The sequence below is a fragment of the Heteronotia binoei genome, chromosome 21, assembly GCF_032191835.1.
Source record: "Heteronotia binoei isolate CCM8104 ecotype False Entrance Well chromosome 21, APGP_CSIRO_Hbin_v1, whole genome shotgun sequence".
Lineage (NCBI taxonomy): Eukaryota > Metazoa > Chordata > Lepidosauria > Squamata > Gekkonidae > Heteronotia > Heteronotia binoei.
Window position 1 is genome coordinate 139,234,788 of NC_083243.1, and position 27,839 is coordinate 139,262,626.

The 27,839-nt window shown below is 46.5% G+C and overlaps 1 protein-coding gene across 8 annotated transcripts in view; it reads right to left on the bottom strand.

Annotated features, from left to right (window-relative positions):
• Nucleotides 1-27,404, bottom strand: part of FAR1 (fatty acyl-CoA reductase 1) — a 119,348-nt gene extending 91,944 nt beyond the window's left edge. For 2 of the 8 annotated variants that reach the window (XM_060263145.1, XM_060263139.1), the window contains exon 1: nt 27,255-27,391. The gene's annotated coding sequence lies outside the window, so the exon portion shown is untranslated. Of the gene's footprint in view, nt 1-26,788; nt 26,993-27,014 lie in introns of those variants that run through there. The other 6 variants (XM_060263142.1, XM_060263143.1, XM_060263140.1 and 3 more) reach the window with 6 other exon arrangements.
• Nucleotides 27,405-27,839: the final 435 nt, after the last annotated feature.

Sequence of the window (27,839 nt, forward strand, 5' to 3'; positions counted from 1 at the left end):
TTATCTGAAAACTGTGTCTAAAGAGAAATCCTCACCTGTGTGGAATTTCATTATTTCTTCATCAGTCAAGAACCGCAGACTACATCTTTTCTGGAGCATAACAGCGGAGATATGTGAAAATATATGAATTGTTTCATTACTAATTATTAAACTTTCATCTCTTAATTTTGTTACCATTTGCTCTTTGATTACTTCTCTTAACTAGAAGTAATTTCCCTTTTTGGCATGAATGAGGATACTCATTGATACCCCCATTCTTCCTGCCACTTTCCCAGGATTATATATAACCTCACTCCATGATATTTGCTGGTTGGCTCCAGCTCCCATGGCATCCATTTTGCGCCCAATGCCCTGAGCCAGAATTCCAAAGATGCCCACAGGCTCAAAAATTTTGGGGACCCCTAAGCTAGCGCTTCAGAGCAGGGTCTGTTAGAACCAGGTTCTTGTTGTGGAAGCTTACTGGGTGATTTTGGACTACTCAGACTTTCAGCCTAGCCTACTTCATAGGGTTGCTGTGAAGATCAAATGGGGGAGAGAAGAATGATATAAGCTGCTTTGGTTCCCACTGTAAAGAAACACTGTCCTTTTCATAGGTAGAGGCTGCAGGGAGGGAGGGAGGAGATGGAAAGCTAAGTCAGAGGGGCAGATAAAGGCAGGCTGATGGTTGGCTGGGAAGGAGATAGGGCCGCCGACTCCAGGTTGGGAAATTCCTGGAGATTTGAGGCATGGAGCCTGGAGCTTAAGGCAGGGTGGAATATCAGACAGATACAGTGCCATAGACTCCACCCTCCAAACAAGCCATTTCCTCCTGGGGAACCACTGTTGCCAAACTCCAGGTGAGGGATGGAGATCACTCAGAATTTCAACTGCTTTCCAGATGGCAGAGATCAACTCCCCCGGAGAAAATGGTGGACTTTATGACATACCCTGCCGAGGTCAGCCCCTTTCATGACAGCCAGTGTGACTTAGTAGTTAGTGCATCATATCAGGGTCTATCAGACTCAGGTTCTTGCTGTGAAAGCTGACTTGGTGATTTTGGACCACTCACAGACTTTCAGCCTAACCTACTCACAGGGTTGTTGGGCAGATCAAAAGGGGGAGAGAAGAATGATGTAAGCTGCTCTGGCCATCGAAGTGTTTCTGTGACCACCATCATGCCTGCACTCCCCATAATTATTCTTTCTTATCTCCACTCTGGGCCTGTTTCAGTGTTTTAAGTCACACAGACACACATACATGTGAGGGGGGGGCGGGGGGCAGAATCTGTTTCAGCTGCAGGATGGGTGAGAAGACAGCAAGGGGGTTGAGTGAATGCCAAGGGTTGGGGGTGGGTGGGAAACCAGCAAGGGTGGGGTGAGTAAAGACCAAGGGCGGGGGGGTGTGTGTGAGCGCATGTCATGGGTGGGGGAGTAATGGAGTGCCAAGGGTGTGGGGGTAGTTGAGAGGAGGAGTTTGCTGTGGAGTAGGGGGTAGTTTTTTTGGGGGGAAGACAGTGGTGGGGGGCACTTTCTAATGCCTGCTGTATTTTCCCCCAAAACAGGCCATATTCTGCTGGGGATGAAGGATAAGGAAAGTTTATAATAAAGGAGCAGATAAATCCAGGTTGACTATGGGGTGGAAAGGAGATAGGGCAACAGCTATATGTTAGGATATTTACTTATTAGATTTGATTTTTAGACTGCCCTTTCTTTGAAGCAGGGCTCAGGGCAGCTTACAGCAGAAACACAAATACAATGAACAATACAAATGAAGATAACATTAAAAGTCCTTAAAGCAACAGCTGTGAATCCATACTGTTCCCAAGATAGCAAATAAAATTTACCACTTCCCACAAGCCCTCCCAGGGTGGAGGGGATGTGGAAGAATGAGGGGGTGGGGTATGAGAGTGCCATACCATCACTGTCATCAACCAAATGCGTGGCAGAACATCTCTGCTTTGCATGCCCTGTAGAAAGGTAGTAAAGCCCGCAGGGTGTGGATATTCTCAGGCACAGAGTTCCCCCGGGTGGGGGCCGGAGATGAGAAGGCCAACGAAAGTCAGATCTCTCTTGGGTCAGGGACCAGCAGGTGGTTTATTCCCAGAGTCCAACACTCTTCCAGGAGCATGCTGAGAGAGGCAGTTCGAAAGATATGTGGGTCCGTGGCAAATAAGAGCCTTGAGGAGTAAAACCAGCATCTTGAACCAAATCTGGCGCTCCCGTTAGGACTCATATAGCCGCATTCTGGATCAGTTGGAGTGTTCACATCCAGTGCAAGAGTAGGCCCACATAGAAGAAGACTGCAGATTTATACCCCGCCCTTCTCTCTGAATCAGACTCGGAGTGGCTTACAATCTCCTATATCTTCTTCACCCACAACAGACACCCTGTGAGGTTGGAGGGGCTGAGAGAGCTCTCCCAGAAGTTGCCTTTTCAAGGACAACTCCTGAGATAGCTATGGCTAACCCAAGGTCATTCCAGCAGGTGTATGTGGAAGAGTAGGGAATCAAACCCGGTTCTCCCAGGTAAGAGTCCACACACTTAACCGCTACACCAAAACTACACCAAAAGAGCAAATTGCATTAGTCTATCCTGGAGATGACTGTTGCATGGATTACCAAGGCTAGACTGGGGCAAGACAGGTAGGGGGCCAGTTGCCTAACCTGGTGCAGCTGGAGAAATGCCAGCTTCGCAACCTAGCCTCCATAGATAAGGTGGCATCCAGAGTCATGCCCAGACTTTTGACAGTCAGAGCCAGTGACAGAGGCACATAATCAAGAGCCAGAAGTTCACAACCCAACCAGGGCTCCCCCTCCCCTCCGCCACAGAACCTCTATCGTACCCCAATTCAGGTTTCAGTTGACTCCACTTCAACCACCCAACCACAACCTCCAAACCCTCAGTTAAGTTCCCAGGAGTGGCTTCTGGACAGCCACCCATCAACAGAAAAAGCTGGGTGTCATCAGCATATTGATGATACTCTAGCCTGAAATTCCACGCTAGCTGGGCAAGAGGGCTCAGGTAGATGTTGAATAACATCAGGGAGAGAAGTGCCCCTTGCAGGATCCCACATTCCAGTGGATACCTTGGAGATGCCATTCCTCCCAATGCCACCCTCTGTCCCCAACCATGGAAGAATTAGGTGAACCACTGTAGGGCTACTTCACAAATTCCAGCATTACTGAGGCAGTGACTCAATGGATGATGTCTATAGTCAATAGATAAGAGCACTGTGGCACAGAGTGGAAAAGCTGCAGAACTGCAGTCCAAGCTCTGCTCACAACCTCAGTTTGATCCCAGTGGAAGCTGGGTTCAGGTAGCTGGCTAAAGGTTGACTCAGCCTTCCATTCTTCCAAGGTTGGTAAAATGAGTACCCAGCTTGCTGGGGGTAAAGTGTAAATGACTGGGGAAGGCAATGGCAAACCATCCCATAAAAAGTCTGCTGTGAAAACATGAAAGTAACATCACCCCAGAGTTGGAAACAACTGGTGCTTGCACAGGGGACGACTACCTTTACCTTTTTTTACCTTTATAGTCAATAGACTGTCTCAAAAGCTGCTGTAAAATCAAGCAACATCAGCAGCACTGACCCACCTCAATCCAGCTGCCTGTGGAGATCATCCATGACCCTGACCAATGCCCTCTCTATCCCATGACTGTGTTGGAAGCTGGATTGGAAATGGGTCCAACACCAATGTGTAATCCAAGAATTTCTGGAGCTGTTATGCCACTGCTCTCTCAGTTACCTTGCCCAGAAATGGAAGATTAGAAACTGGGCAGTAATTGGCCAATTCCATGGGAGTTAAGTTCAATCTTTCCAAAAGCAGGACAACCACCACCTCCTTCAGCCTCTCTGGGAAAATCCCTGAACCAAGGGACAGGTTAACGATAACTTTCAGGGGACCTTGCAGCAGGGCCGGATCTAGGGGAGGCAGATGGGGGTGCTTGCCCCGGGCGCTGACAGAGGGAGGGAGCCAAATTGGGTATGGAGTCCATTTTATTCTATGGGCACATAAGATAGAATGGGCCCATAAGGGGACATCATTTTTTAATTTTGCCCCCCTCAAAAAATTTGTAGATCCGGTCCTGCCTTGCAGCCCCTCACCACTGGCTTTCACCAGCCATGAGGGGCACAGATCAAGGAGGCAGGTAGTTGGCCTGACAGCACCCAGAATACTATCAACATCAGCTTGGGAGATCCAGCTGAAGGTGTCAAAAGACTGAATCCAAAGACAGCCAAGGGGTTTCCAGATCATGTACTGTATTAATGTTGGTTAGGAGGTGGAGCAACAAGACTATCTGCAAAAAAACTCGCAAATGCCTCACAGCTTAAAGCTGAATTACTGTTATTTTGGGTCCTCTCAGAGAGGGACCTAAGATACCTGATTACCCTAAATAAATGAGCAATTGAGAGCTAGCAGATGTAATGGATGCTGCATAAAAATCTTTTTAGTGGCCTTCACCACCATTTCATAGGATTTCTTAAGAGTCTTATAAGATGCTCTTGTAGCTCTGTTGCAAACTGGCTGCCTAATCTGGTCCACTTGTCTGAGTTCTCATTCCAATCCCCAGAGTTCAACACTGTACCTGTTTTCTGCCAGGGCAGAGAGGATGCTGGGAGGGCAATTTCATCAATGGCTTCAGAGAGCTGAAAGTTCCGGTCCTCTATCAGATCTTCTAGGGAACTGCCTGAGGACATCAGTTCCTGCAGAGCATTCTGGAATCTAATTGCATCCACTAGTCTCCATGAGTGAGCATAAATCTGCTCACTGCCTAGATTGGGGTGGAGGCAGGAACCTCAGCAAGCCCTTCAGGGTGCAGTGATCTGACCATGGCACCAACATCTTGGCCATCAAATCCATATCAACCCCAATACTATAAAAGCAAATCCAGCATGTGGTCTGCTTGATACGTGGGCCCTGATACTATCTGGGTGAGCCCTAGTGCTGCCATGGATGACACGAAGTTGACAGCCTGCTGCAAAGGGGAGACATCAGCATGAACATTGAACTCCTTAAGGATTATAAGCCTTGGGAACTCCAAGGCCCAGCCTCAAGCAGGCTCAGAAGGCTGTCAGGGTGCTAGGTGGATGGTACACCAAAAAGACAGTCAAACTGACCTCAGAGTCCCAAGCCAGGCCAACACAATCAATGCTGGTGATCTCTGGGACAGGGAACACCCTTAAGGGAAAATTCTCAGATGAGCATCACCACACATACATATACCCACACTGTTAAAGACTAATGGAGGGCCAAGAAACCTGGAGAAGACAGCTCTTTTAAGGCAACTGTTTCACCTTCTCTCAGTCACTCACACTAGGTCCACTTCATGCACGCGATATAGTCTTGCAGCACATGGAGGTTTTATTGTTGATGCACCTGGCATTACACAACAACAGCGTCAAAGGGGGGGGGGATAAATTTCTGGAGATCTGGGAGGTGGACTCTGGGAAGGGTGAGGTTTGAGGAGAGGAGGGACCTCAGAGGCATATAATGCCATAAGCTCCATCTTACAAAGCTGCCTTCAAGGGAACTAGGGTTGCCAACCTCCAGGTTGGGGCTAGAAATCACCTGGAAGTACAACTGATGTCCAGAGGACAGATATCAGTTTCTCTGGATAAAATGACTGTTTCGGGGGGAGGCAGGACTGGATGAAATTATATCCTGCTGAGGTCATTTCCCTTCCCAAACCTTGCCCTCTCGGGTCACCAATCCTACATCTCCAAGAATTTCTGAACTTGGAGCTGGCAACCCAAAAGGAACTGATCACTTCAAGCGGGATATTTTTGTAATTCCAGGAGACCTGGAGGTTGGCAACCCTAGAAGGAAAGAAGGAATCAGGAAATGGGGGGAGACTATGGGGCTTTCAGGAAAGGAAATTGTGATGCAGAGGAAAATGAAATGCCTTCTGCAAATCCTTGTGGGGTCCCATTTGTAAAGTAAATAAATGAATGAATAAATAAATAAGGGGATTGGTTATTTGGACGGTCATTTGAATGCTCCAATATTGTCAAATAATGGACAAGTATTTTGTAAGCATTATCTTTAATCACCACTGCATCTGATACTTACAGTAACTATAAAAACAAGCTTAAAAGGGAATTACCCTAACATTTTAAATTTTGGGAACAATTGCTACAAATATAAATAATTCATTGAACACTTCTGGGTTGTCCTAAAGTTCTGGTACAGTCTACAGTCAATAACAGCAACTATTAAAAAGGAAGTCCATCTGCCTACTATTACAGCAGGAAGCCAGTAGCAGAATCTTTGGCATGGTGCTATGTTTGCCACTGACAGCTATGAGGCTAGGGGATAAGCAATTGTCCATAGTACCCTTGCTAATCAATGAGATAAGAGTAAGCTGTTATCTACTCTCTGGCATTCTTTGATTTATTAAACATTTAACTGCTATCAAACAAGAGATCAACCATCTGATTAGCTGACAAATGTGCCAATCTAGTAGGATTTTCAGCCAAAATTGAGCCATTTCAGAAGTTTCCACAAAACATGAAATTCATCACTTCCCCCAATGAACTAGAACAGGGGTGGCCAACGGTAGCACTCCAGATATTTTTTGCCTACAACTCCCATCAGCCCCAGCCATTGGCCATGCTGGCTGGGGTTGATGGGAGTTGTAGGCAAAAAAACATCTGGAGAACTACCATTGGCCACCCCTGAACTAGAAGGATGAATACACACAACTAAGCAGTTCACACTGAAGTAGCTCAAGGGTAAAGAAATGGATCAGGGCCCACAGGATTCTAATGACAGCACCTATGAGAAAATGGGATTACTTAATTGACCTTCAGCACTAGCAGCTGTTAAAAGGGAAAATCCAAGTTTGGCATAGCTAACTAACATATACACTAAGGGGCTGGGCACTGTCTACAGAGTGCTTTAGGCAGTGGCATTTTGTAATTCAATATATCAAAGTCCATTTTTTTCTTCTGAAAATTGCACGGTCAGATGAACCTGGTCTCATCAGAATTTAGGATATTTTAGCATCTTAAAGCTAAAGATTTAAACTATGCCTTATGGCTAATGTTGATGTAATTACATGATTAATCCAGGAAATCTACACTGACTTCAACACCTATGTAATTATTTTAAAACGAGTTAATTAGATTTCAATAAAACTAAAAAATTCAATGCCAAATAGCTAGGGAATAGAAGCGGGAACACAGAAGACATCACAGTAGGAGAAAACCCTTGGTGATGAAGGGAGGAAATTTAACACACAGTCCCCTTCCTACTTTGGAAGAAAGTACTTACACATAATGGCCATCAATACCATCCCTTGTTAAATGGTAAAGCGGTTCAAGGAAGCCTGGGTTCAGGAACTGTATGACAGGCTACAATGTTTCCCTTTAAAGTTCATTGGATTTCTCAAACATAATGCTTCCTCCGTTCCTAAGTAACCAATAGGATTTGGCACGACTCAGAGGAAGCCATAGCAGACCACATTCTTCCCTTAAAATTAGGTTTACTAACCTCCAGGTAGTGTCTGGAGATTTCCTAGATGGCAGATCATCTTCACACTATGGAGATGAGTTTTGGTAGGTGGACTCTATGGCATTATACTCCAACTGAGGTCCTTCTCTTCCCCAGAAGCCTCCACTTCCAAGGCTCCACCCCAAATTGCTAAGAATTTTGCAACCCGGAGTAGCAACCCTACTTCAAACTATTCTTGTCTTTCCCACCTCAAAGAACATGTGAAAAACTATATGTGGACTGGGCTACATGAAGTAATGCTGGGCAGCTTTTTTCCTTTATGATTTAGGAAAGGAAAGGGAAAGGTCCCCTGTGCAAGCACCAGTTGTTTCTGACTCGGGTGACATTGCTTTCACAACGTTTTCACCGCAGACTTTTTACGTACTGGTTTGCCGTTGCTTTCCCCAGTCATCTACACTTTCCCCCCAGCAAGCTGGGTACTTATTTTATCGACCTCTGAAGTGTGCAAGGCTGAGTCAACCTTGAGCCGGCTACCTGAAAACCCAGCTTCCACCGGGGATCGAACTCAGGTCGTGAGCAGATCTTAGGACTGCAGTACTGCAGTTTTAACACTCTGCACAACGGGATTTAGGAGCCACCCCAAATATGCAGGCCAGATTTTTCACATGCCCTGTGACATCACCAGCTGCCACACAGTCTTGTTAAAACAAATCCACAATGCTAGCTAACAGTTAATCCTTCCCCTACCACATATATGTGCAGAGAAATAGTGGGGGAGCTCCATCTTCTCAGATCTTCCTGCAATTCAGTGGGAATGGAGAGAAAACACCTTTTCCCTCAAGTTCTCTGAACCGCAAAGAAATTAGGCAAAAGGGATGTTGCATTAGGTTCTGTCAAAGGCAGAACAAATAGCTAGCTTTGTGTTCTGAGCCCTGGAAACAGTTTCCTGAATACATGGCAGAAGACAGCCCTGAAGGATCAAAACAGAAGTTCTTGTAGTCCAGTATCCTGCTTCCAAAGTGGCCAAGCACTTATTCAGAAGACAACATTTCCAACTCCTACTCCTTTTCCCAAGTCCAAAAAACCTTATAAGATCTGGAGGCAGTGTCTTCGAGCACAAACTGTACTTCCAAGTTTTTATACTTTTGGACTAGGCTTCTGGGCTCCCAAAACACCTTCTAAGCGCTAGAACCCCAGTCCCAAGTAGTAGACTGCCACCACACCTGAGAACAAAGCCCTAGGCAGGTTGGGTGAAATCTCCAGTCCTTACCAGGAGATTACAAGAGGCCTGCAAGGGTGGCTTGCAAGAAAACAGAGGTTATTATTTTAAGACAAAGTGAGCAGCCTAGGCATTAGACTAGGCTTTGAGACTCTAGAGCACAGTGTACACGAAGCTTAACCATAAAAGTTATTTTATTGAGTGCATTTAACATAGAAACATGCTTGTGGCAAGGAAGGAAAATAAAAGAACCTAAGTTTAACCAGCATAACTACACAGTGGTCATATTTACCCAAACATAATCAGAAGGCATAAGAACATTGCACAAAAGATTCTTGGCTCTTAGCCAGGCACAGCAGGATAACATGAAAACAAAGCAAGCAGTCCAAAGATTCAGACTAGCAGCATAACAGCCCACAAAGAAGCCTGAGTGGAATCAGACTTGCAGCATAACCCCGCAAGAAAGTCTGAGTTGTATCATGGCTTTAGGTAGCCAAAACTTTATGCGTGGACCAGACTGGTTGCTCGGCCCAAGACAACCAACTGGGAACAAGCATGATGATGTCACCCCCAGCGTTAATTGCTAGCACAGGGTTTGATTTTAGATGGCCATGATCCTTACCGCACAGCTGGGTGGAATGTTCTTAATTGAAAGATAGCTCTTATCTAGTGCTAACTCCCACCTGAATCTGTTTGTGGCAGGCCAAACACCAAACCCTTACCTCTGCAACACTCAGACCAGGAGTGTCGAACTCGTTTGTTATGAGGGCCAGATCTGACATAAATGAGACCTTGCTGGGTCGGGCCATGTCAGGTTGGGCCGAGTCATGCAGGCCAGGCCAGGCCATGTGTGTACCTATTTAAGATTAGGTAGCAGAGATATAAATTTTATAAAGAACACAAACACACACACATAGATAGATAGCATGCTTAAAAATTAGCACTCATTGGTCTTAAGGATGCTTTCTTTGTATTTCTCCCATGGGATCCAGGGAACTGGGCAAAGGAAGCTCTGGCTCTTTCCTTCCTTCCCCAGGGGACTGGGGGGAAGGAGCCTCAGCCAACAGAGAAAGAGATGCTTGGCTCATTAGCTCTGCTGTGCCATTGAGAGAGCCTTGCAAAGCAAGCGATTCTCTCCCTTTCCTCCCCAAGGGAGAAGCCTCAGCCAATGGAGAAAATAGAGGTTTTGCTCTGTAGCTCCTGTGTAATTGAGCAAGCCTTGCAAAACAAACTGTTATGCAGAAGGAAGCAAGAGAGGAAGAAGAAAGCAGATGACAGCCAGTTGCTCGGGGGCCTGATTCGGTCCCTGAACTGCATGTTCGACACCCCTGACTTAGACTTCAGACAAGAGGCCCAATTTACAAACTTGAAATGACAGGCCTCTTGACCATACAGTAAGCATATAGGCCAAGAATCTCTGACTAGTGGTTTAGTGGACCACTACACAAAATCACTACAGGCAAAAACTACAGGCAGAAAGAGGCATTCCCCCCATCCCATTTTATCTTAAAAGCAATACTGGAGTTGCTGTAAGGGTTCCCCCTGCTTCAAGATGAAGAGGACATCCTGTCACAAACATAGTCAGAAGGCATCCATCATCTCCTGAGGAAAGAAACAGGTTGCTCTTTCAATCACTAGTGGGGAGAAAATGCCCACCATCTTTGCTTCAAAGATTTCCATAGCTGTCCAGCATTTGATTTGTGCCATGAAACCATATTCAAACTACAGTATACTGAGTCTGAATGACTTGATTATAACAATCAAGACACCAGGAACAAAGAACAAAACTTATATAACAGAACACTGTGCTTCTTTAACAGGCTGACAGATAACTCCCTTGTTTTAATTGAATGCCAGAGAAATCTACTTCTCAGATCTCAGATGGGTCGAGGATGTTCTCTTTATTCTCAAATAGAAGGAATTCTATTCTCACTTGAGAAGAAAACATCCTGCTAAAGTTGGGATTTTACAAAGCTGTAGATCCAATCAGGAAGGAACACCAGTTGTTAACAACAACAAAAATTCCAATTAGACCACCTCAATCAACTACAGATAGCCCATTTTGTAGCATTTAATTAATGCAGATGCAGAGGCTCAGGCCACTGCCACACAGATATCCACAAACCCACAAGATGGTATAAAAAGTCACAAAAGCAGAAGAGCTACTGGTTGAGTGGGTTGTAATTGCCTCTGAAGGACTAGGACTATGAAAAACTTATGCTAACAGAATGTACTCCTCCTTAAGTCAGTTGCTGAATGTAGCCTTTGACATACACTCCCCCACCACAGGGTAATAAGCAATGAAGAGAATATCCAACTTTCTGGTGGGTTCAGTCTGTCTGATTTACATATGGAAATCCCTGAAGAGAGTAGGGGAATGAAAGTTCTAATTAGACAAAATCCGACAAAAAGGCAGAATTTGTTGGCTCTGGCTCCTGCAGCAGCCATTCTGTGGTTGTGTCCACCACCCTGTGTCAGAATGCCAAAAGTATCCATAGGTTCAAAAGGGACTACATGGTTTCCCAATTTTTTTTCCCTGTGGCCCAGTTATTTTTACACTTCTCCTTTGTGGCCCACTAAAATTTGGGGGCGGAGCCGGGAGACTGGAAATAATGTACAAACATGCTTAAAACACTTGCAATGTTTTGTTTAGGATAGGTAGGAGAATAGTTGGATTTTGCAGTGCAATTTTAAAACTAGAACATCAAGAAAAAGCACAAGTATCACACAGCAGAAAACTAAAAATATAAAATACTCTAAGCCTGGGAAAGCATTTCAAGCTTCTCTCCAGCGCCCACCAGGTCTACTCAGATTAGCAATGGGAGGGAGGGAGGGAGGGAGGGAGACGAAAGAGAGAGAGAGAGAGAGAGAGAGAAAGAGAGAAAGAGAGAGAGAAAGAGAGAGAGAAAGAGAGAGAGAGAGAAAGAGAGAGAGAAAGAGAGAGAGAAAGAGAGGGAGGGAGGGAAAGAGAGTTGGAAACAAATAGACAAAAAAGAAAGAGAAAAGAAATAGGAAGGAAAAGTGAGGGAAGGAGTGAAAGAAAGGACAAAAGGAAGAAAGAGAAAAGAAAGGAAAATAAAAGAAAAGGGATGGGAGCAACTTACCTTTAAAACTGCTGACTCTCCCCGCGTTTGATCCGCTGAGCCCCACCACCAGTGGGAAGTAGGGAGTCCCCCATGCAAATGCGGATGTGTCCCCTGACCTCTGCCGGTCAATGCTGCCAACTGATGGAGAGGGAGGGAAATGGCTCAGCCAGAATGTCTGGCTTTGGTCCCAATGAAAAGAAAACTCAGGAAGGAGGGACTTTGCTTTTCTTTCAGGCTCCCCTTCCCCCACGACAGCTGGGCTTGGCAGCTCCAGGAGGAAGCCCTGCAGCAGTCTGGATGGGGTGTGGCTCCGAAGACGAGCCACCGGACCACTTTTAGTTTAATTTCTCTCTAGTTACGAAGTGAGTATGGCAGACAGCTAAGGAAGCCCTTCAGAATCAGAGGGGGGCAGGACAGCTGTGCAGTGGAATGTGTGCGCCCTGTAAGCAGGGTGCTTCCCCAGAAAGCAGCACTTTCTCCAGAGGTGTGGGATGGAGCCCGCACTGAGCAGCCAAGCACTCTGGGAGGCAGCTGCCTGACTCAGGGTGCCCTAGCTCAGCAGCTGCATCGCCAGGAGGGCTCTACACGCCTGGCCCGGGTGTTGCAGAATGCCACCACTGGGGGAGATTGAGAGGCCCCCAAACAGGGGTGGCTGCATCCCCTTACCTCCACCAGCCTTGGGGAGGTTGGGAGGTCCCCGCGCAGGCGTGGCTGTGTCTCAACCTTCGCCAGCCTGGTGGAGGTCGTGAGGTCCTGGCACAGGTGCAGCTGCATCCCTTGACCTCCGCTGGCCTGGGGGAGGTTGGGAGGCCCTCGCACAGCCATGGTTGCATCTCCTGACCTCCGCTGGCCAGGGGAATATCAATAGAAGGCCCCGCAACCTGGCAATGAGGCCAGCGTGGCCTGGTGCTGGGTCGCGACCCTGCTATTGGGAAACAGCGGACTAGAACAACCTGCAGGTTAACAACATGATTTTGGTAACTTATTCTGAAAACTTTATCTAGCACCCCTTGCTCTTCAATTTCTCCATCAAACACGCAACCCAGGGGCCAAATCAGGCCCCCAAAGGGCTCCTATCAGGCCCCCAAGCAACTGGATGTCATCTGCTTTCTTCTCCCTCTCTCTTGCTTCCCTCTACATCACAGATTGCTTTGCAAGGCTTGCTCAATTGCACAGGAGCTACAGAGCAAAGCCTCTATTTGTCCATTGGCTGAGACTCCTCCCTTGGGAAGGAAGGGGGGAGGGAGAGCTTGCTTTGCCAAGCTCTTTCAATTGCACAACAGAGCTACTGAGCCAACCCTCTCTTTCTTCTACTGGCTGAGGCTCTTCCCCCTCCTGAATCCCTGGGAAGGAAGGAAAGAGCCAGAGCTTCCTTTGCCCAGTTTCCTGGATCCCATGGGAGAAATACAAAGAAAGCACCTTTAAGACCAACGAGTGCTAATGTTTTAAGCATGTTTTAAGTTTTTTTTTAAAAAAAATCTTTGTGTTTGTCTATGTCCTTTATAAAGCTTATATCTCAACTACCCAATCTTAAATAGGTACACAAGATCGCCCAGCATCTCATTTATGTCTGATCCGGCCCTCATAACAAATGAGTTCAACACCCCTGTTCTATGTGGTTAACAGTGGGGCTTTTTTTTAGGGCATTTTGTCAGGGCGTGTGGCCTAATATGCAAATGAGTTCCTGGTCAACATTAACCATGTCAGGTCTATAAGTGAAATTAGTTCTTGTGTTAGCATACTGGACGCTACTGTCATTTCCCATAGGAGGGGAATGAACCGATAAAAGTAATGGGGCTGGGGAACCAGGCCATTCTGGGCCACTATAAAGCAATGTCTATCAGTTCTGCTTTCACTGGACTGAATTTATTACCATAAGTAATAAAGAAATCAGAAGGCAGGAGTAAACCAAACTTGTTGGCCATGTAACCACAGAAGTATCCATTTGTTCCACATGGAGACAGACAGAGCAAGGGAAAAAAACACCCTGTCACCTTTGTGTTGTCCTGAGATTTAAAAAGGTCCTCTTGGGGTTGGACATGTGAGATCCTGGGACATCTCTGGGCTCAACAAATAATCCCTTTGTCCAATCTGCTCTGACCAAGCCTGCCTACTTTCAGTTTCAGTGATCCACTGATGTTCTGCCTCAATGAAAAAAAGTGTTTCTCTTTCACTGTAGCATTGTCTAACTATGTTCAGGCTCTGAACTCCAGAAAGCCAATGTTCTGAACTGATTCCTTCTGGGTTCAAGTTCCCTCCCAGCACATAAGCCATTTAAGGAAATCTGGCATTCATCTTCATGGTATGAAAGTTCTGAGACCCATAGGCTAGTATCTCCCCTTTACTTGACAAGAAGATAAACAGTATTTGTTTCAATCAAGGTATCATCCAGCTTAACTCTAAAGACTTGCCTGCCAGAAAAGGTCAGATCATGTTGGATACTCCTCTTCCCTCACCTGTCAAGACAGGAAAGTGGCTGCTCTCTTCCTCACTGATGAAAAGAAAATGTCTGCCAGATCATCTCCAAGAATGCATAAATTAGAAGGATCTGAATTTTCCACAGAGCCTCTATGTTGCTAGGATCCTTTCATTTCCTCATGTGCCTTTTCCTCCCTCTTTTTATATTCTCTCATTTCAACTCCTTCCTCTCCCAAGCCTTCCAAGTGTTATATGTCCACCATTTCTCCTCTTCATCCCAGCCACATAATAATCTTGCTGCCTGCCATCATACGTGCCCATGTTAACTGCTGTCTTAGAAGTCTACAATGTGCCCAGAAACAATGGGATCTCTCTGGAAGCTCTCTCAAGCCAGCTTCTTTTGATTGTTTTGTTTTGGTATTTTTTGCACAGGAGTCAGTTCTTTTGCCTTTTGAATCACCAGCTACCTGTCATTTCTGGTACACCTGGATTTACACTGCAAAGTCAGTGGGGAAGGACAGTGGCTTCTACCACTGCACCAGAAACCCAAATACTATAACACATTTTCAATGCACCATGGTCACCAGGGCTACAGTCACATACACTAAACAATGCACTTTCAATCCAGTTTCAATGCACTTTCCAACTGGATTTTAATGTGTGAACTGGCAAAATCAAGTTGGAAAGTGCATTGAAAGTATGTTATTTAGTGTGTGTAATCACAGCAAAGAACTGTCAAGCCCTACCTTAGACACACTAGGACCTGCAAAGTGATGTGTAATTAATTGGAAAACACCACCCAGCCCAGAGATAATATGTACTATGCTACCCATGTTTAACAACAAATTGGGAGGTAAAGATAAGATTTTGACTCCTTCCTATTTTCAATTCCTAGAAACAGAATACCAAGTTGGGAAACAAATGAATATTTATTGAGAGGTATTTTCACAGCAAATGTGGGAAACTGCTTCTCTTTCTTTGTTGAAATAGTAAACTTAATACTGCCTTCTCAAATATAGGATTGGCGTTAGGAATAGCAGTACCACTGCTCACAGGTAGCTGAGGTCTGCATGGATACTTCAGTCTGTCTTGTTAATTATCACTACATTGCTGGAAACTAATACAAATAAATTCCTTCCCAGCAGAAGATGCTATTATGATCAATCAGCTGAACTTCCAAACTACAACATATCTTAGCTGTAAGGCTAAGGCAGGTAAAGTTTCCAACACTGATTTCTAATTTAGATAGCATCACTGACAAAACATTCAAGAGAACAATCTCTGATGGCATTAAACATAAGTAGTAGCTTCTACTTCCAGGACAACAAAGAGTGCAAGACATAGTGAAAACAATGAAAAAAAATCAGGAAAATAAAAATTGTGAGGGAAAAAATTTCAGAATTGTTTAACGTTTCAAGACAAGCATTAAAAACATAATATGGAAGCAATTAGTAATCATCAGAAAAATATGACTTTGAGGGGTTTATGATTTGTTTCCCAAAGAAGCCCTAAGTTTGCATTAACTAGTTTTTATTTAAAACTTTTATTAGCCATCTTTCTCAGTCGCAGAACTCAAGACAGCTTACAATATTAACAAAACAGTAAAAACACAATAAAGACAGCTATTCTAAACCCCATAAAAGCTACAGTTTTAAATACTCCAATGAGGATTGCAAATGATAAAAAGCTAAATCAAAATCAAACTGCAGTCCTATAAAACTGTATTTGATTGCTTCCTAGAGACTGACAATGCCGAGACCAGGCCCAGTGAGGTTGTTCCGTAATTGTGAGGCTGCCATAGAAAAGGTCCTCTCTTGTGTACCCACTAAACGTTCATCTTAATTGGTGGAACAAAACCAGCAAGCTGAATTAGGCACTTTAATTTCTGTAGTATTGAGGACATGCTCCTGATAGCTGGCTCTGACCTGCAGTCCAGCTGAAGAATTCTGCACTAGCTGCAGCTTCCGAATACTCTTCAAGGGGAGCCCCAAGGAAGATACATCTAGACTGGACTATTACAGTGCAACTAAGGCATGGATCACTGTGGCTAGATGTGAGTGACCCAGGAATGGACACAGTTGACATACATGCCAAAGCTAGGCAAAAGCACTCTGAATCACTACAGCCACCTGGTTTTCAAAAGTGACTGCTATGTTGAATAGCACTCCCAAGCTGCAGACCTGAATTTTCAAGGAGAACATAACACCTCCTCCTAGGGTGGCCAGATCGTCCCGGCCACCCGAGAAAGTCCCGCCCCTGCCCCCAAATTCCCGCCTCATGGGAGCAAATCCCGGGTTCGCCAAAATCCCGCGCAACTCCAGGAGCGCGCAACTCCGGCCACCGGCTAGCGGTGCGCAAGCGGCTCCCCGCGGCCCTGAGGGGGAAACTGGGCTAGCCTGGAAGGCGCCCCCGCCCGCCGTGGAGCTCCTCCCCGCCCCTGCCAGCCCCCCGCCCGTCGCCAGGGGGCAGCGATCACACGACCTGCCGGAGGGAGGCTTCCGAGGGCGCGGCTGGCGGCTGGAGCGCGGGAGGCTGCGGGTGAGGGGCAGAGGACTCCATGCGCCTCTTCGGGGTGTCCAGGGATGCGACGGTGGGCACGGCGGCCCTGGGCCTGGCGCTGGCGGCCGGCTGCTTGGCGGGTAAGGCTCCCCGCAGCAGCAAGGCTGGGACTTTGCCCCGACGAGGCTGCCCAGGTGGCACGGCGCCCTCGCCCTCTGCAAGCAGGGGGAACCAGGAGGCACCGGCCTAGGGGACTTTTCCTCTGCAACAAAGTCCGAGACATTTCGGTCCCACTTCAACCCGGCGCACCCGGTGGCTGTGAAGGGAAAGGGCGGCGACATCCAGCCCAGCCCGCCTTTTCCCCACAGCCCTCCTGCGAGCCCCCCCGTGCCATTCCCCAGCCTCTGCCGGCCTTTTCCTCTTCGCGGGAGTTTGCTTCTTCTGGCACTTGTGCAGCAAGCCCAGGAGCACCACGGCGGCTTGGAGCCCGGCTCGCTTGGCCTGCAGCCTGCCCGGCGGCGGTGTCTGTGCCATGGCAGGGCGCCACCTCCCTGCCCTGCCGCTCCAGCGCCCTTCGAGCCACCGGCCCGCCCTGAGGGAGGGAGGGCAGGCCGTGGTGCCCACCTGTCCCGGAGCGGCAGCAACAGCAGCGGCGCCGCCGCCTTCCGTGCCTGGAGCGCCCATCGCCTCCCTCCTGGGCCCGGCGGCCTCCGCTGGTGCTGGGGGGGAGGAGGCGGGGCTTTTCTGCGTGGCGGCCCCCCTTCTCCCCCAAGGCCCCTCTGGCCCCGCCCCCTCCCTGCCGGTGGGCAGCCGAAAGGCCAGAAGGCCCCTCCTCCTGAGACCCATGAGGATTGGCTCCCAGCCCTAGTGATGTCATCCCCCTCCTCCCAGCAGTCGGGCTGTGAGGGGGGGGGAGGTCTTGTGGGGCTGGAGAACCTGCTGCTGCTCTCCCGGAGACCCCACAGCAAGTATCTCTCCGTCTCAAGCACCCCTCCCGCCTGCATGTGAAATTGGGGCTTCTTTGTAGGAAAAGGCCAGAAGGAACTCATTCGCATATTAGGCCACCCATATTAGGCCACACCTGGCGCCAGAACCGGGTTTCTGTGCATTCGTGCTCAAAAAAAAAAAAACCTGACAGGAAGGATAAAAACCTGCCAGCTTTACAGGGCTGTGTCAGCATTTTAAGGAGACAACATTGCAAACACTGTCAGTGCTGTGCAAGTCCTCAGGATTACTATTAAGGCCTGCACCCTGGCACTCAGTGTTTGTTTGTGTATTTGTACGCTGCTTTTCTCGGGCCCCGAAGTGACCCGTACTATCACTCTCCCCTCCTGCATATCATCATCATGACAACAACAGCCCCGTGAGGTCTGGTAGCCTGAGAGAGTGACTGACGTGAGGTCAACCAGCAAGTTTCCATGGTGGAATGAGGATTTGAACCTGGCTCTCCCAGATCTTAATCTATCACACTAAGGAATATACCTAATTTCCCCACTCATAATCTTTTCTGTGCCATAGGCATTGGGAATCACAGGCTGCAGTAATGCTGATGGAAGGAGGGGCTTGGAGTTAATCCCTCAAAAAGCCCCCCTCTGTTTTTGAGTCACATCCAGCCCCCTTCAGACCACTGGGCCTTGACTCAAGAGAGGGTTCTGGGGGGTGTGGGGTGTTTCTGTGGGCAGGGAGGACGACAGAAGGAGGCAGACACTTGAGTATGGGGAGGGCAAGGTTTGCTTTCTGGCCAAGTGGCCTTCCCACACAAACAGAAGTCTACAAAGTTGTGGGGGGGGGGGGGGTTGAATGCTTGACAATTACAATTGGGGGGGGGGATATTTTGGGGTAGAGGGTGGGCCACAGACTGGCACTTCATGCCAATACTGACAGGAAGGCAAATCCTGCAGCAGACCTAGGGTTGCCAATCCCCAGGCGGGGGCGGGGGATCCCCCTCCTTCAGGGTCATCAGAAAGCGGGGCAGAGGGGAGGGAAGTGTCACTTCCTGTTTCTGGCGGTGGCATGACATCACCGGAAGTGACGTCACTTCCTGTTTGCGGCGGCGCGCGCGCACACACACACATTCATTCCCCCCTCAAGGTGTCCCTGGCTGGCCTGCAGATATTATGGCCACCCTACCTCCTCCCCACAACCAGAGAGATCTGAAGTCCCTAGTCTGCTTTGCTACTTACCCAGAGAACATCTGCGTTGTCACAATTAAGTTTCAGCTAGATCACCCTCAGCCCCATCACACAGAGTGGTAAAGCTGCAGTACTGCAGTCCAAACTCTTTGCTCACAACCTGAGTTCGATCTCGGTGGGAGCTGGGTTTCAGGTAGCTGGCTCAAGGTTGACTCAGCCTTCCGTCCTTCCAAGGTCGGTAAAATGAGCACTCAGCTTGCTGGGGGGAAAGTGTAGATGACTAGGGAAGGCAATGGCAAACCACCCCGTAAAAAGTCTGCCATGAAAACATTGTGATGCAATGTCAACCCAGAGTTGGAAACAACTGGTGCTTGCACAGGGAACTACCTTTACCTTTTTAGTTCACCCTCATCCAGCCCATTACTGACTCCAAGTACCAGTTCAGAACATTAAGAGAATTCATGGAATTAGATAGAAAAGAACAGTAGAGTTGGATATCATTCACATATTGTTGACATCGTAGCCCATACCTCCTGATGACCTCTCTCAGTGGCTTAATGTAGATATTTAATAGCAGGGGGGAATAATATGGATGGAATTCTGTGGCACCCCACAGGTCATGGGGCAGAGCAAGAATCCCCCAATATTCTGAGATCAATCCCCCAGACAGAGCTCAAACCACTGTAATACAACACCCTCTAATCATCCCTGAGCTGAGAGGCTGCTTAGGAGGATAATATGGTCATGAGTATCGAAGACCATTGAGAAATCCAGAAGAATTAGCAAGGTCATAATCCTCCTGGTCTAGTTCTCCACAAAGGTCATCAAACAATGCAAACCAAAGCAGTTTCTGATCCAAACCCTAGCCTGAAACCAGATTGAAATTGGTCCAGAAAATCAGTTTCTTTCAAGAACTCCTAGAGCTGAGAGGCCACAACTTGTTCTAGCACCTTGGCCAAGAATAGATTATTGGAGACTGGCTGGAATAATTATTGTATGGCCATGTATGTAGTATAAGCAGAGAAATTTTCTGTCACACAAGGGCTTAAGGAGGTATTAAAAAAACCCAGGGCTAATCACTGCCTCCTTGAGCACAGATGGCACAATTCCCACTCTCACAGATGGTAGCTCTCTCCTGTCCAAGGATCTTGTCCCCATTCTTGGAATCCCCAAGCTGAAAAGTATCCATATAAATCAGACAGAAAGATGCCAAAGATACATCATCTGGACATTCATCCATACTGGAATCTCACGCTGGGCAGATCTAAGTGATTTTGTCATCAAAGTAAAGGTAAGCTGGCCATAGCTGGCCATCATGCTGTTAGAGTTCAAATTCTTGGGGCTATGATGTAAGAATCCCCAAACCACACAAAACAGCTTAGTTGATAATTAAATACAAACAATGGTGGTGGAGAAATACTGCCTTTTCACTGTCATCACTACCACAAAATAGGCTCCAATATTGGCTCAATACCCTGTTCGATCAGTCTCAGAGTTCTTTGCCATACGTGCTCTGATCATTGATCCACCCATTTCATCGCTATCAGAGTCCCAGTAAAATAAGGAAATTGCTTGAGTCTTTCTAGAGAGAAGATGCTTAGGGACAATTGTGCCATCTCCCAATTCCAGACACTGGTCACAGCCTTGACAGAATTGCCAGCAACTGAGGTAGGATGATCCCCAAGCAATAATAAGAATCTATAAGAATTCATCAGGTACCTGGGGTGGACCATCTTAATGGGTCCAACATTCTTGCAGGAAAAAGGAAGCCATAAGCCTGAAAATAGTTAGAAATACAGAATATTCAAGTATGGGCACTGCTACCAGTCAATTATAGTAGCATTACACATTGGCAGAAATTCTATTTACCTTTCCATACATCATATGTAAAGTTCCAAAGGTCAAGTATTATATTATCTAACAGGGGAAAACCCTGCACTGAACAAGTTTATCATTCATATTATCAATATGATGTTCCAGCTGCCATAAAAGTATACTTTAAAATATTCTACCACATGAATAAGACTATTCTATATAGCTGTACAGGGAACTGTACTTGATATACTGCCAATGGTGGCTTTTACACAGGGATGGGATTTTGTCATTTCCCCCTGCTGGTGCAGCTGCAAATAAAGAACAGCAGCAATAGAGCTTTCACATGGCAGATTTCTTGGGAGTTCTCCTGCCCCAATTCTCCAGAAGTAGTCACTCCCATTTGCCCTGGGCCACTAGGGATTTTTGTATTTTTTAATTAAAGCTAAGAATTCAGACAATGTGCTACAACTGTTACCCCAACAATGTATCAGCATAACTGTCATGAATCAGCTAGGGCTCAGCAATAGCAAAGACTCTTCAAGAGAAGAAAAGACCCATGCAACCAACCTCGAGTCAACAGAATCTGACCAGCAGGATAATGAGCTGCAGACTTGTTAGGATTCACAGTCAACAGCTGGTGCAGAGCCACCAACACACTCTAGCTCTGGTTAAGCAGGTGAACCTCAGTCGGGCTTCCCAGCCCACCAGGGCTGTAGCCAGGATTTCATGTTTGGTGGGGCCCACAGAAGGATTTGTTGTTTGGAGGGGCTGGGGGCCATCCGGTTTGGCAGCCCAAGGCTCTTGGCACTGTAACCTGGCTTGAGTTGCACAAGCTAACCTCCCTTTGCCTGGGCAGTCACAGCAGCTCTGCTCCCCCCACCCCCTTTTTATGTGCCCCTCTCTCAGAGAGACAGAGCCCTCTTGACTTTCCCCCCACCCCCTTTGCTCTGCAAGGTATATGAGGGAAGGGGAGAGAAAAAGTGAAAAGATCAGCAGCAATGCTACTACTTGTTCAGAGTGGTAGTGAGCAAAGGGGACGGATTGGGGGCCCTCCAATGGAGGGGCCATATGGTTGGAAGGGGAAGTTGGCACCTGATACTAGGGAGCCTGGAAGCCAGCACAATAATATTCTAGTGCTGATTGTTTAAAAATATTTTTAAACCAATAACTAGAAGAGGAAATGGCTGCCACAGAGACAGGATCCAAGAAAATGGCTGCCATGTGGGCCAAAAAACCTGAATTTCCACACCCACGCAGCAGTCAGGTTTTACTGTGACCTTTCTCAAAACTTCAGAACAAAGCAGATTTGAAAAAGATCAGAGAAAAGCTAGGAAACCACCACTGGTACATGAATGCACTATGATGCTGTGGGAGAGCAATAAGAATCTAATTAACTTACCAAAAGCAGTGAACTTGGGACAAATAACCTGTGCAAAAATGGCCACAGACTTTGGATAGGACTGCTACTTCCAGCATTAACAACATTCGTTCAGTGCATACAATACATATACTTCAAAGAGAAAAGCAACACAAAAGAGACATAGTGGTGGAATGTTAAACACCATTATCACCAGTTTGCAACAAATTAACAAGCTACAAGCAATTTTTAGAGGCAAATCTTAAATATTTGCATTGTTTCCAATTCTGTTCACAAAAAATGAAGTCAAATGCTACTTGCCAGAAGTTTATAGACAGGTAAAATGGGATACAAAGAGGAGCAGCAGCAAGACAAAATGTTAATAATAATTTCCAAACACAGCAACAATGTTGTTCTCTAAGAACTACTGGCAAGCCTAATACTTCATGCGCTATCCTTACATTGTGGAAAACTATGAAAACTTAATTTCATTCTATACAGATACAGAAAGAAAGTACAAGACTCATATGGACTTGTAGGAAAGAAAGAAAACATCACTGGCCCTCATTTTTGCCCCTTGGCTCTATCCTCAACCCTCTTGTTGGGGATTTTATTCCATACTGCCCAGCCTTAAACCACTCCCTATGACCCCCTTCACCACCACTCCAGTGGACTTGGAGGTGAAAGAATACACCAAATGTCCTTTCTGCTCCCAGACCAGTTCTAAAACTCTCACCAACCAGCTAATTCCAAGGGACTTCACTAAATGGGGCTAGCTTGGAGCTGAATGGCCTCTAATCTTCCCCCTCTCTTCCAGCCCTTATTTCCTCTCCCCTCTATCTCTGGTAGACCAAAATGCCACTCAGTCATATTTTTGCCCTAACAAGCACTACCTATGCAAGCAAAGGCATTGTGTTTTACTTTTCCAGGGTTTTCAACTCCCCCAAGAATCAGAAAACAGATTTTTCTGAAACATTCTCCTTGTCCCAAGAGTGTCTCATTACAAGGATTTTTTGATCTGCACTTTAAGGCCAAGTTTAAAACTATATAAATACTAGGAATAAGGCCTATTGTGGGGGGAAATACAAATAAAAAAGGCTCTGAGCGAGTCTCCCCAACCCTTGCTGTCTTCCCACACACTCACCCAAGTGAAGGCATTCACTCCCCTCAACCCTGGTGTCTTCCCACTCACCCAAGGAGGCCATTTTCTGTAAGACAACTGTTCTAACTTCAGGTTTCCATCTCCTCCCCCCTCCCTGCAGCCTTTACTTAGGAAAAGTACAGTCTTTCTCCACAGTGGAGTCCAAAGCAGCTTACATCATTCTCCTCTTCTCCTTTTGATCTGCACAATCCTGTGAGGTAGGTTTGGCTGAAAGTCTGTGACTGGTCTGAAACCACAGTGTGGACCAAAGCAGGAGGGAAACAACCTCAGTAGGTATAATGACAGAGTCCACCCTGCAAAGCAGCCATTTTCTCCAGGGGAGCTGATCTCTGTCATCTGGGGAGCAACTGTAATTCTGAGTGCTCTCCAACCCTCACTTAGAGACTGGCAACAAGGGTTCACCAGGAGGAAATGGCTGGTTTGGAAGGTGGAGTCTATGGCATTGTACCTGTCTGATGTCCCACCCCTCCTCAAACCTTACCCTCTCCAGGTTTCACTCCTCAAATTTCCAGGAATTTCCCAACCTGTAGTTGGCAACCCTATCTCCTTCCGAGCAGCAGCAAGCAGTTAGGCCTAGGTTAGCCAACCACCATGTGGAGCCTGAAGATCTCCTGGCATCACAACTGAAATCCAGACAACAGACCTCTCTCTCCCCCTAGAGAATATGACTGCTTTGGAGTGTGGACTCTGCGTCATTATATTCAGCTAAGGCTTCCCCCCTCTTCAAACTCTGGCTTCTGTAGACTCCACCACAAAATCTCCAGGAATTTCCCACTAACCTGGAACTGGTAGCCCTAGTCAAGACTGGCCCCAATGAGTTTCCCCTCAAAGGCCAAAAGAGGCCAGGAAAGCCCACATACACACATTTTACTGACAGAATCAAGCTTGGTTGCCTTTTACTTACAGAACAAAGATTGGCTGCCTAGCAACAACTACTGCCTAGCAGCTTCTTCAGTGGCCCAGTCCTCGTCTGTCCTGGGGCTGACAGTGGGCAGGAGAGAGGAGTGGACCCAGCCAATGGCATGCAAGTTCTCTTGAGTGATTGATGGTGGTTGATGCACCAATGGCTGATGTGGTACGGGTCAATGGGAGAGCCCAAAAGTGCCAATACATTGGGGGGTTATATATATTAGATAGCCACAGTATATGAAGTTCCATAAAAAGTAAATTAAAAGCTTGAAGTGATACTGCCCATGGGGGTAATAAAAATAGTGCCCAGTCTTATATAGTTTTGCCCAATACATACTCATGAAGCCATACTTCTAATAACTTATCATTTCTTTGTTTGCAACCATATGAACCTTTTTGTACAGAAAGTATAACAAGATAGTTTCTGAAATTACTACACAGGTAATGTAACTGGGAAAACAGGGTAATGGGATGGCAATTGAAACTATAAGGAAAATGAAACAGCTAACAAAAGAATGACCAGGAGACTGAAAAGACAAGTCTAGCATACTCTTTCCAAAGCTTCCCCTAAGTAGATTTCTTCATTGCTCAATGGGTTTTCAGCATGTTGCTCACACTGTTTCCCAGCATCTTTCTATTTCATTAAAATTGCCATTTCCCTATACTACCACAGGACAAGAAACAGTTCTTCCTTTTGAACATACTTTTAAATAATGAAAATTCTAAAGATAAAAGTTTTAGACCTTTTCTTTTGAATCATACACACAACTATTTTAGTCTTTCCTTCACACTTTGTATCTCCCTTACAACTGTTCGCTGAATTTATTCCAATTTGCCCTTTCTTAAATGATAATATCCAATCACATAATATTGTAGTGGGATTTCATGAATACTGAAATGCACCAATACTATATTAGTCTTTTCAACATACAAAATGCTTTATAATCACTACTTCTAAGATAAAAGTGACAGCCTAAATAATTAATGAATTTGATTTTGACCAACTGCAAACATCCAACCAAATTTTCAAGCTTCATTGCTTTTTGTATTAATTGTTTTTCCAGGCTGCACCTGTCTGCAGGCACAAATTACAAACTTCTAGAACTGAAAACTAGCTAAATTACTGAAAAATGACCAAATCACTATAAATTGATAATGAATTACAACATATGCCTCACTTCTCACATGTTTTAAGTTTCTAGATGTCTGTTAAATGCAATGAATATTGAAAGAGTATTGCCCCCTTCCTGACAAGATTCAGAGGACTAGCTACATTAGTTCTTTCCAACAAACTCACCCACAAAAAGTCTTATCTCAGCGCATTTTGAACATTAACAGATTATGGAATACATTTCTGTGAGTAAGAGCCTTTCTTTTCAGACACACAAAGAGTTATTTTCACTTCACAGGTTAGAGCTTCCATATGCATACGAGCGTAGAAAAAAACAGTAGTGCTAAATGAACAGAACATACAAGAAGCACAATATGCAATACTGGATACATATCCAAGTGTACAGAATATTCACAACAACAGTGTGGCAACAACACTGCCCCCCCCCCCCCAAGATAAGACACATCAGCTCAACACCTGCCATGGAAAACAAACTCTGGAATCTCCCCACTACAGGGGAATAGGCATAGCAAAGACAGAGGGCTGCAACAAAATTGCTGTGAACGGGTCACTTTGTTCTTGTTTGCATACATCTGGGCTCTGCATAAGTTCCTGTTGAACATAATGGTGTTTAATTTTTGTGCACCTTCACATGTACCACCTAAGTCCCAGGGTATGGTTGTAAAACACATGATGCAGCAAAGCAGATATACAGCTGATCAGCACTAGGACTGGGAACTTTTCTTATCTCCTATTCAAGCTCTTTATGGAAGATGTGCAGGATACAAACAAATATTAAGGCAAGGAACTTTCTTGTACTTGATTTAATGAACTCTAGCCTAGAAAGCCTATGCCACAATAAATCCGTCAGTCTTTCAGGTGCCACAAAGCCACCTTTCAGGAATACCAGATGTTTGCTTCTCGTAGGAGTCACTATTAATAAGTCATGACAAGACAAGCAAGCCACACTAGGGCACATATTCATCTTCTGGAAATGACTACTAATTAGAGAGCCACTTTTAAAAATCCTCTGAAATGTTTTGACTAGAAACTTCATGATTTGTGTAAAAGATAGTACTAAACAGTTAAGAGCCTCAACCTGTCCCTTTACACACACACCCCCACAGCTGTTATATTAGACGGTCATTAACCTACAATTCACAGGCAAAGAAGCATCAAGAGGCAAAACTCCCAGGCCCCTTCTGAGAGAGCATGTATGAAGAACCTTATTTACTGTTCCCAAGAAGGAGGGGAAATCCTCAGTATTGTCATAGCAAAGTCAAAGTTATGACATTGCTAGAAACCACATGCACTGCCTCTGCCCTCTTCCCGAAACACACGCTCCACCTCAGATTCTGGCCCCACGGCCCGACCTTCCCACACGCCGCAAGTTCCGTTCCCCATGCCTCACTGCTCTCGAAATCCAAGCACCCAATTCAGCGGGCGAGCTCAGCCCTCATTTTCTCTCTCTGTCTCCAACCGAGCGCTATTCTAATCAAAGGAAGACATTTAACAGCAGCACTGAACAAGCCGAACCCATCATTCAGGGCCATAGGAGCGCTCTTTGAGTCCCTGGCTGTCTCTAATTAATAACATTAGACGCCTGACAAAGGGTCACGCAACGCACTGAGAAAATCCCCCGCCTCACCTGCCAAGAACCCCTTTTTGTTTCGTCCAGGTGTCGCTTCCACCCCAGAACCCTCCCTCACCCCCAACCAGCGGCCTCCCGTCCCTTCTCCTCCGGGGCCTCCCTCCGCTCGAACTCCATCTCCCTTCCCCCCGCCGCCCATCCTATAATGGAACACCTCGCGTGCCCAGCAGGAAGCTCCCTCCCATCCTCCTTCCAACGGTCAGCCACCCATGTCTTTGTCTACCGTATTTCTGCGAATGCCGAGAGCCCCTCAGCACCGGACCGCCTTCGCCCCCACCTCAGGCCAGCCGGCCCGCGCAACGGATGGAGCCTCCCGCGCCCTGCGTAGCCGCTGGGGCGACTCCTGCCGACTTTCCTCACCACCACCACCACCACTTTCGCCGGCTGGCCCCACCCGCTCAGAATCCTCCCTCTACTCTTCTGCTGCCGCTACCCGAGAAAAAACCGCTCGCTCGCAGCTTACTAGCGTCTCCTGCTACAGCCGCTAACAGCGGTAATGAGAAAGGAGCGCGCTATTGGCGGCTCCCCGGTATATGACTGCAATGCCGCCATAGGCTCCTAAAGACGCCACTCTCCCTCATATTATCCGCTGTTGATTGGCTAGAGGCTGCGGAGGCACTGAACAGCAGTTCCATTCGTGGGGGCGGGACTTGCTTGTCTCTCAGCTGCAGCGCGAGGTTGACCAATAGAGGGAGGAAAATCTACCAAAGCGGTTGGTTCCGCTGCGTCTCTCTGGCCTTGCCATTACCTTGGAGCCGGCGCCAAGTCGCTGGTACTCAAAAACCCTCCAGTTACTATCCACTACGCCAGCGTTTCTAAATCTGTGAGGTCTGATGCAAAAGTGGGTGTACGGGTGGATCCCAGGCATTTGCAGTTGTACTGATTTGTGCATGCTGTTTTAAATTAGATTACCATAGCAAGTAAATTGGGCCTGTGGTTCACCATACCAAAAGGTAAGGAATCACTGCATGACACCAACAGTGCAAACCTATGAGTGCTTATACTTTGATTATCAGATGTCCTCTTTTTTTGGTGTCCATCGTCTTTT